We start from the raw sequence: 17,449 nt of genomic DNA, 5'->3' as shown, positions 1-17,449 counted from the left end.
TTTTAGTTTTTTTCAATTTTTTTTTTTTTTTTTTGTTGGTTTGTTTTTGTTTTTGTTGCAAGACAATGGAGGTTGAGTAAGCTCCAAGGAAATTAAGTATCAGGGAGGGGGCAGAAAATAGTGTCTGTTATTTCATGTAGCCAGAGAAAGAAGCAACACCTTGGAGATGAATGATAGATATTATTATAGAAGAGTTGTAGCTCAGGGCAGGTGAGTGGTGTGTTAATGAGGAGCCACCTCCTGCTTTCTGACAGATGACTGTCATTGTTCAAATGCTGCCATCAGATTGATTAATAACTGGGTCATCCTGCCCTGCAGTTGGAGTAGACTGTCTTCATTCTTCTTCTGATTTCTCTAATATGCTGACCTGGAGATGACCCAATAGAGGTGGAGCTGAGATTAGCATTTCATTTCTTGTAGAACAACAAGAAAAAATTCCCAAGGAGGAGGTAGTGGGGGGAGAACACTAACCAAAAACTCAAAGAATGCTCCTGTCCCCAGAGAAACCCCCAAACCTATTCAGCACGTGCAAGAGCCAAAGCCCCTGTTTCATAAATAGGCAGCTTTATGATTCAGGACATTTATATTTTTAATAAAGATTTAAATCGGTCGTGTTCATTTCTGCAGTGTCAGCTTAACCTATATGGAAAGATGTATAAGGTCTTTTCAGAACACACAAAGGAATGTAAAGACCTGTGTATTGAGGGGCAAGGGAATGAGCTGATAGAACATAAAAATGCTTGCTTTGCCTTAATGTCTCTTAATGTTCACTAAATTCACTATTAAAAGTCCAAATAGTAAACAGCATGCTTTGACAAGTGAAATACAGGCATATTATCCTAGATGACTGTTATTATGTGGAAAGAATGGCAATTCTCCTTCAAGATTTGTGTAATTTTCTGTCTTTTCTTGATTTAAACTCTTCTGAAAGCAATGGCATGGTGAGTTTACCTTTCTCCTTGTCATATGTTGGCAAGGTGTGATGGCTCTCATCTGCTTCGGGAGCATGGAGCACAATATAATAGTCAACTTGAGCCAGAAGGATCCTTATAACTAATTAGGATTCAATTTTCAGACTTTTTGGAACATTGCTTTGGCCAAAAGTTACATGAAAATATCCTTCAAATAGCTTGTGAAATTGGCTCATTTCTGGCACTCTTTTAAAATTACTGATCCTTCTATTACATGGACCAGCTCTGCAATTTAAGACTTTTCTATTTAAATGCAACATTTATAACATTTTACAAGAATACCCTTTATTCCTTCCATCTTCCTGGAGGACAAGGTCCCCTCCCTCCTCCTTTCTCATTACTTACAAAAGCAACCAAGCCTTTCTACCCTGGGACTCCACAACAGAGCAGAACACTCTTAAGGGATTTAGCTGATCAGGTGTGTAGACCTAGAAGTGCTCCCATTTGATCATGTGTACTCTCTTCACGTGTATGTGCTGTGTATAGTGCCTTTAGCTCAGTTTAAGCACTAGGCACTTCTGAAATAGTTGTTTTGTTTCTACAGAGGACAACTTTCCCTTTTTAAGTGAGGCTTATGTTTTCAGCTATAGGCAGTAAGAAGCCAAAGCCAATAATTATCAGCTTCAAATCTCCACACCAGAGTTCTGAATCATGATTTGTTTTAAAGACACTCGGCCCTATAGTGTGTGGGATTGCTTTACGCTCACAAAATACAAAACTAGAAGTCAGAACAAAACCCTGTAGAAAAAGAAACAAGAGGTTTGTTGAAAGAAAAACTTAGCCAACTGCTCATTTTTATGCTTAATATCTGTAACACCATAGTTAAAACCATTTCTTTACTGTAGAGTAATTTTTGAATATTTATCTCTGTCTGCAGAATGTTACTTAAAACAAGAAAGAAAAAAAAGGTTTTTTGAGCATGGACGATTCCAAATAGAAATATTGAATCGATTCCCCTTCACCTAAAGCTGCACGTCTGTCATGTATTCACCAAATCCTGTGCAATGCATATAACCTGGTTCTTCATTCAGTGCTGCGACCCCATGTCCCCACATGAATAACTGGCATTACTTTTCAAGTAGCTTTCGATTGGAAAGGTTCATCTTGGAAACATTAGATCTGCTCATTAACGGCTGAATGGATGCAGAATGTGAGGTAGGCATTGCTGTCCTCTTGTGCAAAACAGTAGGTCCCAAATAACTTTCAGTTTGTGTGAAACAATAACCAGCAGGTTGTTTTGCTATTAGAAGAATAATATTTAGCGTAGGTCTCCTGTAGAAGTGACTGCCCCTGGACTGCAGGAATTAGCACGTTATCGGAAGGCACGTTTGAAAGGGTGCCTTGGAGTTTTGCGAGTGGAGGTGAGCTGCTTCTGAGGCCCTTGAAGTAACTGCTATGGAGATTCTCCATTTAGCTAAAGCACAGTGTTAAATCAATTCAGCTACATATTTCAGTAACATTAAAGGTTGGCTTTAAACCCATAAAAGCCAGGAAATTCAGGGTTAAGGCTGAAAATCCTGGCTGCAGCTCTGGTCACGGTGTAAGGCCTTATGCCAAAATAGTAACAATAATGCAAAAAATTTTGCATTAAGGGGGCAGTGGCATACTAGATTTCAGACTCCTCTTTTCTTTACAGCACCCTTCTGTTCAGTCACTTTTTAAACTACTCTCTTTTGTTACAGCAAACACTTCTCAAACACTCTGCTTTGGATACCTGAGGTAACTGATATCTGCTCGTAGGTAGAAGTGGTGATATCACAGTAATGTAATCACCATGAAATGGCTAATGTTGTCTTTTCAGCAATGCCTACTAAAAGACCCTTAAGATTCCTATCTTAGGACTTGTACTGACAAACTGAGCTACTATTGTGTCTGAAAACTGCTTTTTTACATTATCTAGTTGAGCTTCTACTTAAACCACAACTTGGAAAGCAGATCATCTAACAGTTCCAGAAGGCAGCAGAGAAAGAAGTTTTCAGGGAGAAAGCCGAGTTGTCTGTGGTGGAAAGTAGGAGGCTTGCCTGCTTGCACTAGTGGGACAGAGTAAAGGAGTGGAAAGTCAATACCGGGTGAGCAGAAGAGCCAAGGTGTAGGCTGCAGAGGATGCAGAATAATCCTGGATTCCATTTAGAGCTATGGCAGAATCCCCATTGACTTCAAGTGGGTCAAGATTTCAGCTTCAGATCCCCAGGTCACAAACAAGATGGGCATCATGGCTTTTGAGTACAAGCCATCTTGTGGTCCCTCTCTGCTTATTTTAGCTCCCCTTACTGTAAAGATGTTTTTTTTCAAAGAAGTATGGAAAAGAAACTTAACAGATGATTTTTATCCTCATATGTCTTCCAAGATGGTTTGTTTAACCTCACACTTTCTATACCGGCATCACAAGCACTAGCTAAAATGGTGGAAAGGGGGACAGTGCGTGGAACCTGAGCTGAATATTGGAGTCTCTTGCAGTAACTAGCTAAGTATTTGTTGCTGGTTTCATGAGGAAATTGATTTGGCATATTTAACGGTGTTTCTTTATTTTATAGGTAGTGGACTATTCCCATAGCTCTGTTATAAAATAGTGCGCATATATATATATATATATCTATCTCACAGATTTACAACTCTGCTGTTTCACTAGGGATACACTTAATGTGGTATAAGTCTCTGGATATGACAATTAAATTCACATGACCCACAGACTACCTCACAACCCAAAATTGCCCTTTGCATATCACAAGAGAATAGTGATTACCCTCTAATCACTTATTAAATCTGCCTTTCCAATGAAATTTTGTCTTTCTAGGGCCTAAAAAAATGGAAGGAAAAAATCCGGTACTTGCAAGAAAAACCAGTAATGTCTCAGTGCCCATTATCTGTACTTCTGCTAAATATGTGCAGAAAGCCAGGATCAATTTTCTTCCCCATCACAAACTTACGGAAACAAGAGAATCTTTAGTTCAGAAGAATCTTATATGCGTAAGTGTCTAAGTAACTTTGTAAATGGGTCATTTGGTGTGGTGAATGATATTGCACTGAACTGGCAATGAATTAGCATGTTTGTTATGTGTATTGGTATCTTGTGCCAGATAAATGTCTGAGTCCCAATGCTGACAAAAGCAATCTTTCTTTTTTTGAACTGGTATAACTGGTATTACTGGTATGGATGAGCAAATGTAACAGGGGTATCTAAGCTCCGAATTTGCCATCACCTCATGTTTTTGGAGAGCGCAAATTCTGGAGAAATTGGAAGCCTTACTTGATTACTGATTTGTTACAACTTTTTTCTACTGTTGTCATAAGCTGGAAGTGCCAGAGCACAATGTTTTCTGCGCTATGCTCGAAATGCCCAGAGTCTCTAGAACAAGAGATTGAGGCTTGGCTGAGTCAACTCAACATTTCATTTTGCTGAAGCAGATAAATGCACTTTCATTTAATTTACTGTGGGAAAGTCTTTAAAAGCTAGGTCCCATGGCACTTTTGGTGGTAGCAGATTTCTGCACCTGGGTTTTTGGCCAAGGTTACTGTGTACTAGCTGTCCCCTTGACTGCCATTCTTCATCCCAGAGGTGACTGAATTTCAGTGATGGGTGATTTTTCTGCTTTGACTTAGGATATCTTTGAACATGAAGCCTAAAATAAATGTGAGATATAATTAAACACACAGTGCAGAATTTTGTGTATGGGGGAAGGGATAGACAACCAGTCTGTTTCAACCTGACTTATAAAGGAAATCTTGTAAGTCATATTTTCTTTCTTCCTTTGTATATATAACTATTTTTCAAATGAAAAAGTTTACTTTTCTAAGGCACAAGTAAACTATCCCTGCCTCAGCAGTTCTTAAAATCTGTAGGAAAACCTCTTCATCTCCTGGCATGCAAATACAATTGTTTTGTTGTCCTCCCTATCTCAGGGCTAACTATGACAGGCTCCAGTTTCCCCGAACATGAATTGGTGACTAAATGAAGGTCATCATCTGTGCCCACAAGGCCAGACTGACACCTGCTAACAAGGTCTGTGAGGTACCACACTAAATCCCACACCAACCTCCAAACTTTGCTCTCATCTTTTACCTGCTTAGATCAGTGTCCACACTTCTGCAGCATTTGTGAACAACAATGGGAAAGAAGTTTTAGCATTAAAAAGGCAAAAATGCCAGTTCTCACTGTGTGAAACTATCGTATTCTACAAGCTTGTTTGGGACTAAGCCAAGGCTGTGAAATCTGAATTTGTTTTTTGACCCTTCTCATAACTACAGAGGAGAAATGGTGTGGTGAATAAGCACAGGACTCAGGAGGGCTCCTCGCCCTTTCATGAACTACCTATGTTTTGCTGGGGAAATTCCCTATGGAAGCATTCACCAGCTCCCTGCTAGGAAGAAAGGGGTAGAATAGCATCTGCCTCGTATAGAGGTGAGGAAAACCACACTAAATACACTGCACCTTTAGACTGATGAGGAGGGAAAAATGAAAGCCTATATTTAGAATGTTAATGCTAATGTGACTAAGATTAACCTCAGATTTCGTCTGAGGTTTTTAGTTGAGATCAGCTATAGCAGCAACACCTGGCTCATACTTTCACTGGAGTTCAGGGCTTAGGGAAATCGGACTGCTTTGACACTCTAGTGTGGAGACTTTTTCACTAAGCTGACCCAGGGTCTTCCAGGCTGGCCCCTTCGTCACTCCGATTTCATGCAGTGGCTGATGTTGTGATGGTACAAAGCTGGAGAATACAAGCAGATCTCAAAAGAAAGATTCAAAGTCCCCTAACCAAGTTATGCTTATGACTACATACTCACATTCGTCATCTATCAGGAACTCACAGCAGTCAATTTTTCAAATCAGTGCTAAGAACCTATATTTCACATTGGTACTGTTCCTATTAAGAGCAAATATGAGTGAGGGAAGAAGGAGGGGCACTGAGCACACAATCCTGCTATTAACCCACCCACTTCAGGTTTTTATTTTTTGAGTCTGAATTCAACTTGAAGCATGATCTTTAAGGCTTTTGAATGTAACCCCAAACTCACCCTCCCAATATCCTATTGTTGGTTCTCAGTAATAATTCAAAGATCCTTTAGGTCATCCCTTAGCTGGAGCCTGTTCAGCCCAAAGTCCAGTGTTACCCATCAATCTGCAGGGCAGCATCAGACTGCAAGTCCCCTTGTCATCCCTGAAACATAACGCGCCAGCACACGTGTTATGTGTCTTCACCTCTATGTACCCACGCTCTGCAAATGTTTGTGGGGACCCATCCAGCGTGGAGATTTTCTTTACCCACCTGTGCTGACCTTTTAACACTGGTGGGAGTGTCTGATTTCTCTTCTCCCATGAAGAAGGAAAGAACCTCCCTTGGTGGAGAACTGTGGGTATTATCCTGCCTAAAACTTGTCTTACCAACTTGCCCTGTTTAGGCTTTACTAACAGCAACTCTGTTAGTGCCTCATCCTATTTCACACCTCCATGCTGCATCAGGGATACTATGGAGCTGCCAACTCTGCTTCTTGAGAGAGTAAACAGAGCACAGGCAGTCAAGCAGAGTGAGGTGACATCCTCCCTGGCAGAAACCCATAGCCACTTGCCCATCCTCACCCTCTGGCCAACTGATTTGGGGCTGCCAACCTGCTTAACAGACTAGTTTTGATCTGAAGCGATGTAGAGCTGAGGTACTGAAGACACAGTTCAGCCTGAAGTCCCAAACCAAACCCTTGGTTTTGGCAGACAGTAGGCTGGCACCACATGGATGAGCAGAACAGAGGCATAGCACTGGTGGTGGCACCCATGTGAAGCCATCTCTGCTGCCATGCTGTCAGGCTGGGGTTTTACAGAGGAAAGAGGCTGGAAGGGCCCATGCCTCAAATATCTTGTGGTTCAGACCTACAGTTTTGCATTCCAATAAATCCCCCTGCCCTTTAAAACATTAGTGTAAAGATGGATCTCTCCTCCAGGACATCAGAGTTACTTGGTGCAGGACCCCTCTAATATCAGGAAATACTCTATTTATCCCCCTCAGTGTTGGGGAAGCTGAGACAGTCAGGTGGCAGGGCCAGGTGGCAACGCTGGAGGGCTGTGACAGTGTGGCAGCCCTACTGCGCACCCAGCCACCTCCACCCAGTGCTGGCTGTGCCCCAGCACTCACCGGAGGCTGATCTCAGCCTGGCTCTCGTCTGACCGGCTGTGGTGTCAGCACGCCCCATCCACGGGTGCCGTGTCCAAGCCCCTGGCAGCAGCTGACAGCAGGCATCGGTTACAGGATCTAGATCTTGTGTTGTGCTCAAACGTGGCATAGGTTCATTTGCAAGAATCGAGCAGGAATATTTCAGCATTGGCATGGGTTGCTGACAGGCTTTTGGAAAAGAGATTTTTCCCACCTGCATGTTATAAAACCGTAGTGAATAGAAACTGTAATCTCTCCACATTAAACAAATGAGGAAGCTGCATTCTGAAACTCATAAGTCACCACCAGCTTTTACTAAATAATAACAATTGCATTGCTGATGGCCCTGTCTCTCACTGTTAGCACGCTGAATGACAGGGAGTAGTGTGTGCTAGCAAGAGTATCTTATCTGCTCCAAGTACTGCAAGCATTCCTGCAAATCCACAGAGGCTCTTGATAATCTTTTGCAGGTGGTCAGAATTTAAATATTAGAAAAAAGTGAAGTAACGTATTAAAACAGGAAGATAAGCATTTCCTTTGTTTGTTTTCTATTCATTTACTAAAGCAATGCATCTTATTTCTGTCACCTATTAGCTGATTTCATAAAATCCTGATGGACCGATGAATTATATTTTTTAAATTCTGATTTGCAACTCCTGAAAACATTGTCTCTAGCACTGAGAATAGACTGGAGGAGCAAGATAACTACTTCCCCAACAAGACCTGATAGCTTCTAGAAACAATGACAGTAAGATTTAATCTAAATAAGTAGCGAGATTTTAAAATGTGGGATAGAGGTTATACAGATAAATACCATTTTTCCCAGCAGGTATGCACAAAGGGACAGGTTGCCTATTGGTAATTACTAGAAGATTGCAATCCAGTTAATGTGGCCTGTGGACCTCTACCTGATTCACATACAAAGGAAACACAGGCATTGCAAGTTCAGGAGGCCATGCTCAAATCTCATTTAAAGGGCTGTGACTTGGGTACAAAGAAATCTCTCCATCTCTAGCTTAGCTCTGCAGTAAGCACTTTGCTTAAGAAATTTACCCAGGCCACATGATCTGATACAAGAAGTACACAGATGGAAAGTATACATAACAGCAATCAACTTTTCCCCTTCTGAATGCTTAAAATATGACCCTCATTAACATCAACCTCACCTTCATGAAATAGGTCCATTGGACAGAAGCACCTGGGTTTCTGGTTAGTTTGCATTTCCTTTTATTCAGCAATCAGCTATCATGGCAAGTGTCCTCTCTGATTACTTGTGAGCATGTTCTTCTCCATGACCAGGGCTACCAATGGGAAGGAGTAACTGGGGGTGGATTTTGCACGTGATAGTCACAGGTACACTGTATGTACACTGTTCCACTACCACCTTGCTGTACCCTTAAACTCGATCAGACATACCTAGCGCACTCATTTCTTTTGTCTTTCACCTAACGTTTGAAACACCCAAAAAACCTAATTAGCTTAAGTTATGTTAGAAGTTGGTTAGGAATAAAGCTTCTGAGATAGCCAGGCTACAAAAGGGAAGCAGGCAAAATAGATGGTGTATAAAAAAAATAATAACCAGAGTTAATTCTCTAGTGACAGATATACATTGGGACACAGAGATAACAGCAAATGTTTTCCTCTTTAAAGGATGATTTTGCAGAAAAAAAACCCTTTTTACTTGCAATTCAATGATGAGAGGAAGGTTAGAGGTGTTCATTGCTTGATTTACTGATTTTTCCAGAGATCTGAGTAATATTCAAGATCCCTGAGACAGATTAGCTTTTCTGAGATTTGCCCAGGCCTTTGTGTGCTGATGCCAATCCAGTATATTGAATTGTTGGTTTTAAGCAGAAGCTGCCAACCTACATGTGGGAAGTCATTTCCTGAAAACCGTCAAGCACTTGGGGCCTGTTAAGATCTTTCTTCTTTCTTTCTGTTATCATGTATCATCATTTGGTGTTATATAGGATGCTCTGGGAAGGCAAACCTAGGGCTGAAGGTCAGGCCCTTGCTGGTGAAGCAAAACTGTTACTGCCGCTTAGGTGTATGTAGGAAATCAATATGGTTGCTAAAGTATCTTTGCTTAAGCAGGTGCTTAAGTAGCCTTTCCCCCACCTTCAGTTAACCTTCAGTTAATTAATATACAAAGCCATGAATATGTCTCTCTCTGTCCCTGTGATTGATCTATATACCTGACAGTGTGTGCTGTTAAAATCCGTGTTTCCTGGCTTTCCTGGTCACCTCAGATGAGGTAAACCCAGTTCGGAAATCTTTATTGTGGAACTGGAAAATGAAAGCAGGGGAGCATGCTTCCTTTCTTGCTATCTTTACTAATTTGTCTTTAGGACTAGATTATTCAGATTAGACCTCTCCCCCTGCTTCAACATTAGTACTATTGCTTTTTTTTGTTGGCAAATATGGACAATAAGGCTTCATATTAAAGGCATGAAGCTCGTACCTTTGAAAAAGTGGCTTTACTTCTTGGTCCTCCCCTTGGCAAGCCATTTGATCATTCTGTGTCTTTTTTCTCTGAATCAAATGGAAATACTGCTTTACTCCCAGTTTTAGTCTGCCCTGCCTGCCTAGAATTGCAAGCCATTTGGGGTATCTCTGGTAAAACAGGAGTTGATTTTTGGATAGAGCTGTGAGGCACCATTAGTCTTAAAAAATCTTAAATGGAAGGACTGAAGTTCAATCTTTCCAGCTTTGTTTCTTGGTCTCGGATGGGCACAAGCTCTGTTTGCAAGGCAGGAATTGAAAAAAAAACCCTGTTTGGAATAGGCAGCTATCCGTATTACTACTGAAGCACAGGTCAGAAAAGACAGCAAGCCCATTCATACCTCTGGAGGAGGCATCTGCATGTGGTGGTGCAACGTGGGGGAGGGAAGAGTGGGAAAGTAATTTAGGATGTTGAACATATTAAACACATATGTTTAACATGTGCTGTACCTTTTCAGCAGATGTGATGGAAATTTTGAGGTCAGGAAGGAGGAGTCACCTCCTACTCTAATTAGCATTTTAGAATTGGTTAGACAGCAAACGTTGTCTGGAATGATGAGATGAATGATAATGCAGCTCTGCCAACCCTTTGGCTTCCTAACACGGTCCCTCACCTGGAAGGACACTTCCCCATTCTGCGGAATAAAGGAGATAATGCTGTTTCAGCTATTTTGTTTTGTCTCCTGATCTGGTCTCTTATGAGGGTTATTGAGGCCACTTCTTAAAATGGGCTTTTAAAATGCTTCTTTTCATGATATCTCATAATTAAACTTCAGTGAATGAACCAAGCGATAACCTGGGAGTTCTGGTCTGTTTTATGAGGCAATACTCTAGTTCCTGAGTGGGTGAACTAGGAGACCTTTCTTTCTTGCATGCGAATTGGGTAATCACTGGGAAACCCAAAGTCATGCTCCTTTTGTTAGTGTACTGTAAGCTTTTTAAAATAAAGTAGCTGGGCCCTCTCTAAATAATGACTGTCATGGAAATGATAATTCCCAAAGTTGTGACCTTCAGGCAACTGGAATCACAGCCTGGGTCCAGATCCAGCCTCCACAGGTGGTCAGCCTGGCTGTGGCTGCCCAAACCTCTGGATCTAAATGCTCAGGAGGTTGAGAAGGGTTAGAGATTTTTTGCAACTCAGACTCTCTTCTAATTAGAAATTAAATACCACAAATAGTTTTTGGGGAAGGAAATGGAAGCCTAAAACCAAAATGAAATTAAAGGTCAATCTTCAACTTAGCAGGCTGATGCGGAACATGGATTTAATAACAAAAAAAATCCATTCTGAGAGGGAAAGAAAAAAAAAATTAAAATTACTGGATAGGTAAAAGACAGAATGGCTTAATATGTAACAGCATCGTCTGAAATATAAGGCAGGTGGAAAGTGGAAGGAAGTTCAATAATGTAAAAAAAAATAAATAGAGCTAATAGTCGAGAAGCACTGGAAGAGAGTCTGGCTACACTTGGAGGCATCTACAGTGAGGTAAAGCAGCAATAGAAAATTAAATATAATATAGAATCAGATTTTGACAATATAGTGGGTTTTAAAAGAGCAAAGAAAGAAATCTGCTTTACAGAATTTAATTTGAATCATTCTTGCTTCCTTATAGCATTTAAGCAAACCCGGTACAATTTCACATGCACAGTTCAAACTAATCAGAAGATGATTTATTATGTTTTAAAATATTTCTAGGTTCTTTTGACATTTTGATAATATTGTTTTCCATAACTATACAGTTGTTATCCGGAGAGCTTTTAGATACTGCACCTTTAAGCAGGCTTTAAATAAGCGTGCAACCAAAAGAACATCATTAATTAACTTATTTTCCTTTAAGGACAATTCAATATTCCTTTCACAGTGGGTGCAGCAGCATTAATAGATTCTGAATTCTCTGCATTCGAGACAAAGCTGTCATTGCTGCCCAATATTTTGGATGATAGGTATTTCCCATCTCTCACGCTAAGTCACAGGCTGTGGTCCCATGAAAGTTTTTGCTGTGGCCTGTTAAACGTCCCCCCCTTTTCCTAGGCAGGGCAGATAGCCAGCCAGAAGTGATGAGTGCTTTTCATGGTAAGGAACAATACATTGAGACTTTCCAAATTAATTTAACATTCGCAAGGAATGCTGTTGGCTGCATCAATTTCAGATACGCTGGCAAGCAGGAAATTATTTTCCATGTAGATGATGTTTCTATCCCTTCCCCCTCCCCAGGACCCCTACAGTGAAAGGGAGGAAGAGAGATTTTGTCTTTTAGTGAAATCTAATTGTGGTGTGAGGGCAGGGAAGGGAGGAAGGGTCAGGGGGAGGCCAGCCACACAAGCCACCACAGCAAGCCACAAGACATCTCCCAGGAAGAACTGACCCTGGTGGCCCTGACAGAACCCTTGGTCCCCAGGTCTCACCTTGGGGACAGGGTGGTCTCTTTGAAGGAGGTGGAAAAACATTGATCCCCTGCTTCACTCTCTGCAGAGAGGCTTTGGATCTCATCCTCTGCTCAAGCTAAACTCACTAAAACCTTCCTGATATGGGTGGCTTCTTTTCCTTTCCCCAAAGGGTCCTTCAGGTTTTGTTAATTAAACACACATCTTACAGGGCTGCTATGATTTCCCAAATTTGGTGAGATTTTAATTCCTGAGCGAAGTGAATATCTGCATGCCACTGAAGAGCCACCGTGGACAGGACTGGAGTACTTCTCCTGGTGGTGGCCAGGGTCTCAGGCAGGAAACGAGATGACTTAACCTAAAAGCAAAGTGGAAAGTGAGGTTAGCTGGAGTTTGCGTGGTGAAAGCAAGAGAGGTAAAGCATGGAAACTGTGAAGATCAAGTGTGAAATATCCTGAGATTTCTAGGGGCTGTTTTATATGGATTATAATCCATAATATATATGGATTTTGTCTCTGAACTGTATGGAAGAAATCCCATACTACAGTGTTAAGGGTGACAAAAAACTCTCAGTCAACTGGATCAAGAGTATTTAAGAAATTTTGAGGAAATTTGATGTGGAAATAATTAGGAAAATGGATTATAATCAGAAAATAATTTACTGTTCATATGCAGTACATACCTTCCTGCTGCGCTTGTCATGTAGAAAATACAGATGTCTAGATACCTATGTTATTCCTAGTCATCCAGTCCCTGAAAATATCAACAAATATTACATAAACATCCAGAAAAGACCCAATTTCTAGACCTTAGCCCTTAATCTTATTTCCTCCTTTCTTCCCACCGTTCCTGCAGTTCTTGTCCTTGTAATACTGCGATTGCAGTGCAGCTTTAAATAAATCCTGCGCTCTCTCAAGAGCTTTGCATTTAGTTCTTGGAGCCCTGTGGCCCACAAAAATTCCTTAAATTGGCAGTGGGAGCATTTCCACAGTAAGGGGAGAAGACCTAAAAACTTCAGGTTTAATTCAAATGTGCAATCTGGTGTGAGAATTTGCACAACTGGTTAAATCAGCCTCCAGTGAAACTACGGGGCCGGACTTTGGCTCTTACTATGGTCACTTGTAATTGTTAAGGTTAGTGAAAAAAAATCTACTGAAAAGTAACATGGTTCATGTCAAGAAGTTCAGCCCCCTGAGTGACTGCGGGTTAGGGCTTGGACCTGCAATTGAGTTACTGCAGTTTAACGGGTTACCATGCATCAGCTAAGCTGCAGAAACAGTCCGTGTGTGTCCTCCTCGCCTTTGACAAATGTAAGGTGATTTGACTTAGCTTAATCTATTTTCATTGCAGGCTAAATTGAATTACCTCATATTTATGATGGGCTATAAGGGCACTCAAAGAGAGTTATCTGGGTTCAACTGATCTCTGGTAACTTGCTTAGCCATGGTAGCTTGACTGTGGGTATAAACCCTGAGCCACCTTGTGCTCATAGGAGAGAGCTGACGTGAACTTCAGCAGACACAGATTTATAACTCCTGATGAAGTAGTTTGGGATGTGGTAAGCCATTGACGGAATGGCTGGAATTGGCTTTTAAAGGAATAGAGTAGCTGGCAGGGCACTTTCTTAATGGGTTTCTGATCCTGGAACATAGTTCCTTACCCCAGTCTTCAGAGCCTGTATTGGTTTGAGCTCCAGCAGCACAGAGGCTTCCTTGACTTTCCTCTCTTCCTCAGTTTTTTTTCAGGCAGACATTTGGGATAGAGTTGGGCTGATAGCTTTAAGTCCCTGTGGGTTTTCTGTGAGGGTGTTTTGGTAGAGTAAATTAGTTTTAAATTTGGTTGTTCTACCATAACCTAAGCATTCTTAACTGAATTGTGAATTTAAATGTTAAGTGTTGCACTGAATGTTTAAGTAATTCTAAAAGCACTTGGAGCATGGGATAAGTGCTGTAAAAATCTAAATAAATGAGTAAATTAGTTAACAGCATATGTGGTAATGCAAACTACTACATGTGTGCAAAGAGGAAGAGCTGTGCTCGAAATGGTTGCCAGAGCTTAAATTTCCTTGCTACATGTGAAACCTTTTCGCATTAGCAGGGTGGGGTTTTTTTTCCACATTTAGCCTACTGTATAACTGGGAGAAGAAGATGAAGTTGGCAGTTTAGACTGTCAAACAGAGGTTTCAGCTCAGCAGTGAGGTTCAAAGAGATTAATTTGAACGCGGCTGTTTACGTTACTGATCTCGTACCAGCTGGGTTTGTGGCATTAAGATGTCAATAGTACAACAGAATTTAACTAACAGTTTCATCATTGACACCATCTTTTGAAGGTACAGATGATTGCCTTCTTATGTACTGAGACATATTTCTTTAGGACAGGACTTTCTGTATGCTTTTATCCAGGAGGGAGAAGATGGAGAGGGAAGTGGGGAGGAAGCCTTAAAGTGAAGCTAATTAGAAAATGTCCTTGTACATAAGTGGTTTATTTGAGTTCCAGCAATAAGGTGCCCATTTCCACGTGCCACAAACCCCCTTATTTTCTCTTTTTCTCTGACTCTCCTTTCTTTTTTTTCAACTGGCACCAAAACAGAACAGCTAAGGTAATAATAAACTGTCCTATGTGCAATGGCATTATTATTTTTAATGGTTCAACCTTGAATGGAGTAGCAAAGCCTCTTGGAAGGGCAGAGGGAGTTGATAATCAAGCTTCTTCCACACACCTCCTGCTCCCCCCCACCCCCCTACAATAATTATTAATCAAAGGTAGCCAGAGTGTCTTTCGCTGAGTCTCTTTTGGTAAGTCCTTTGGTCCAATGTAAGCTGTACGAGGTTCAGACTCAGCTAAGAAGTCATTGACCTGGCAGGCTGAGCAGCAGTTCTTAAAAGGACAGGAAAAGAAAGAATAGGAGTACTAAATAAATAAATAAATAAAAGCTTCTGGTTTAAGGACTTAAGAAATTATTTCAGTGGAGGAGATGGTTTTATTAACAAAGCTTACAGTATCAGCCCCTCGTCAAACAGGCTTTGCTACTGTCCCTTGGTGCTGAGGGGCATGGTGGGGGAATGCAGATGAAGGAGGGGATGATAACCTTTTGGAGAAAATAAGCAAAGCAATGACTTAATGTGAAATTGTTTTGCTTTACAAAGTAATGATACAGCAAATTTTAACTTAAGTGTTCTCTAAAAGCCTTCCCCCCCTGTGCTGTAGTGGCTGCTGTACCCCCTTGAAACCCTGCGCCTTTGAGGGAAATCACAATGTAATCCTTTGGTTCAGCACGTATTGTCCCTTAATGACAGGCATTACATTTGCACAGTACCATAAATCAAAGCTAGAGGCTGTTTTAAATAGGCTGCAGATGCATGTGGACGTTGGCTAAGTGGCACTTTGCTGGAGAGAGGAGGGGGGAGCTATCCCACCGCGGCGGCTCCAGGTAGAATAGGGCCAGCAGAAGGGGTTCCCATTTCCACAATATTTTCACTTCACCTGGGATTTAGCTTTACATGAAGACCTGTTTAGCAGAAGGAAATGCTTTTTGACTATGACCTCTGAAGGGTTTAATTGGGATTTAACTGTTCCTATTTTTTCCACTCCATGTGGGAGTCTGGAGCTCTGTTTACAAGGTGTGTCATATCCTCTCGACCCCAGAGTCCTTCTCCCCCTCCTTTCTTTTTATGTTCTGGACAAATAGGCAGAAAGATACTTTCTGAAGCGAATGTGCATAGAAAAACCCACAATTACTGTCCCTGATTTCACTGTGAAAACTTTACAACAGCTGTACTGAAAAATCTTCCCCTACCCCTCCCACTTCTTCTAAGAGAACGAAAAAATCCATCAAATTAACACATCAATGAGTTGATTGTAATCTCCAGGGTTCAGTGTAGCACTTTCTAGCCTCTCAGACAGGAGGCCAGCATGATTTATCAATGCAAACCTAATAGCATCAATATGAATCTAACTAAAAATCAATATTTCATTACCAAATTGTTAGTGAGAATGAAGAAAAATTGCCAGAGTCAGAGCATTCTCTAGGGTAGGAGCATCTGGAGTTCAATGTGACAAGATGAGTGATGCATGACTCGGGGCCTGGGGAAGGACACTGGGAGGACAGGCCACTACGTAAGGCCGAAGACTCATGAAGAAAGCACTTACTTTTTTTTTTTTTTTTTTTTTTTTAAACCTTTCTCTAAGAAGAAAGAAAATGTCTGAGCAAGAAAAAATGGAAGGCATGCTGCTATTTACTAAAACTGATGCAAAGTAGCTCAAACAACTGAATCTGAACAGATTAGTCTCTGCTGTGGACACCTACACAGAACTGGTTTTCACAGGAGACAAATGGGGAAAATAAATTCAGTGGTCCAGATCCTGACTTCAGCTACAAAGGACAGAAATTTGTAACAGCTTGCACAGTGGAAATACTTTGGTTTCATATCCCATGTAGCTGAAATTGGGTTTGGTAGACCTTACTCTGGGGCTTCTGAAATTTGTGAATTTTCACCAGATTTGTGGTGCGTTTTTGCAGATTGCGACTGAAGTGTAGACTTAACTCTGCTATCAAGAAGGCAGCAGTACTCAAAATAGTGTGTTTTCTTAAAATGCATCCTAGTAATTAATGTGCTTCTCATTTAAGGAAACAGAGCAAGAACTGCATGGAACAGTGCCAGAAATAGATTCAAAGCATAACTTCATATTGCATTATGTCATAGGTCTACTCTGGCAACATAAGAACTTATATACAGAACTGAAGAAAAATAAGGACAAAAGCACTGAAATATAACTGTGATTTGAGATTCTCAGGTACCCTTTTTTTACTTGGGTTTAACATATATTGGCAGATGATGGTTGGAGTGTTTGTGTCCCAGTACCTTTTGGTCACTTGGATATTGGAAAGTTATTTGAATATATAGCAGCCAAGGTACTGTTTAGCACTGTGCCTGTTTCAGGAGGCAATGACCACATCATGGGACTCATGGAGCCCTCAATATTTGTTTTTTTATGCATCCTGTAGTTTTCCGGGGGGTAAAGTAGGAGCTTTTCTGTGACCCTTAAGTCTACAGCTACTGGAATCAGGTTATGGGTGATCCTCTCAGCTTTTAGCTTTTGAAGAAAAACCTTTTAGTTCCTGTATTGGGAAAGAATGGTCAAAAAGTGCATTATAAAGACTTGGAAACCAGGAATAAAACATCATCTCTTCTAAACTACTTTGAAAAGAAAACAAAGTGCTAGTTACTCTTTTTATTTTTTCATTTAATGGAGGCCTGGAATGAATAGTCCCGAGGCTTCTCTAGTTCTTCCATATCCTCATTTAGCTAAGCCTGCTCCATATGGCTTAAGTAAACTCATTCCTTCTGCTTTTGTTTGTTTGTTTTTCTTTTTTGGTTTTTATTTTATTATTTTTTTTTAGAGGGAGAGAGAGAGAATTTCCAGGTTAGTTGAACTTATTGCTCAGAATAA

General features: G+C 40.9%; 1 long non-coding RNA gene across 1 annotated transcript in view; it reads right to left on the bottom strand.

The window, feature by feature from the left end:
- Window positions 1-17,449, bottom strand: part of LOC308060144 — a 72,686-nt gene continuing 55,237 nt past the window's right edge. The window contains exon 2 of the long non-coding RNA XR_013926619.1: window positions 1-17,449. This exon is cut by the window's right edge and continues 19,267 nt beyond it. This is a non-coding gene — a long non-coding RNA (uncharacterized lncRNA).

The sequence above is a fragment of the Falco punctatus genome, assembly GCF_963210335.1.
Source record: "Falco punctatus genome assembly, chromosome: 3".
NCBI classification, from domain to species: domain Eukaryota; kingdom Metazoa; phylum Chordata; class Aves; order Falconiformes; family Falconidae; genus Falco; species Falco punctatus.
Note: the sequence above shows the minus strand (reverse complement) of the source record. Positions and strands in the feature narration are given on the sequence as shown.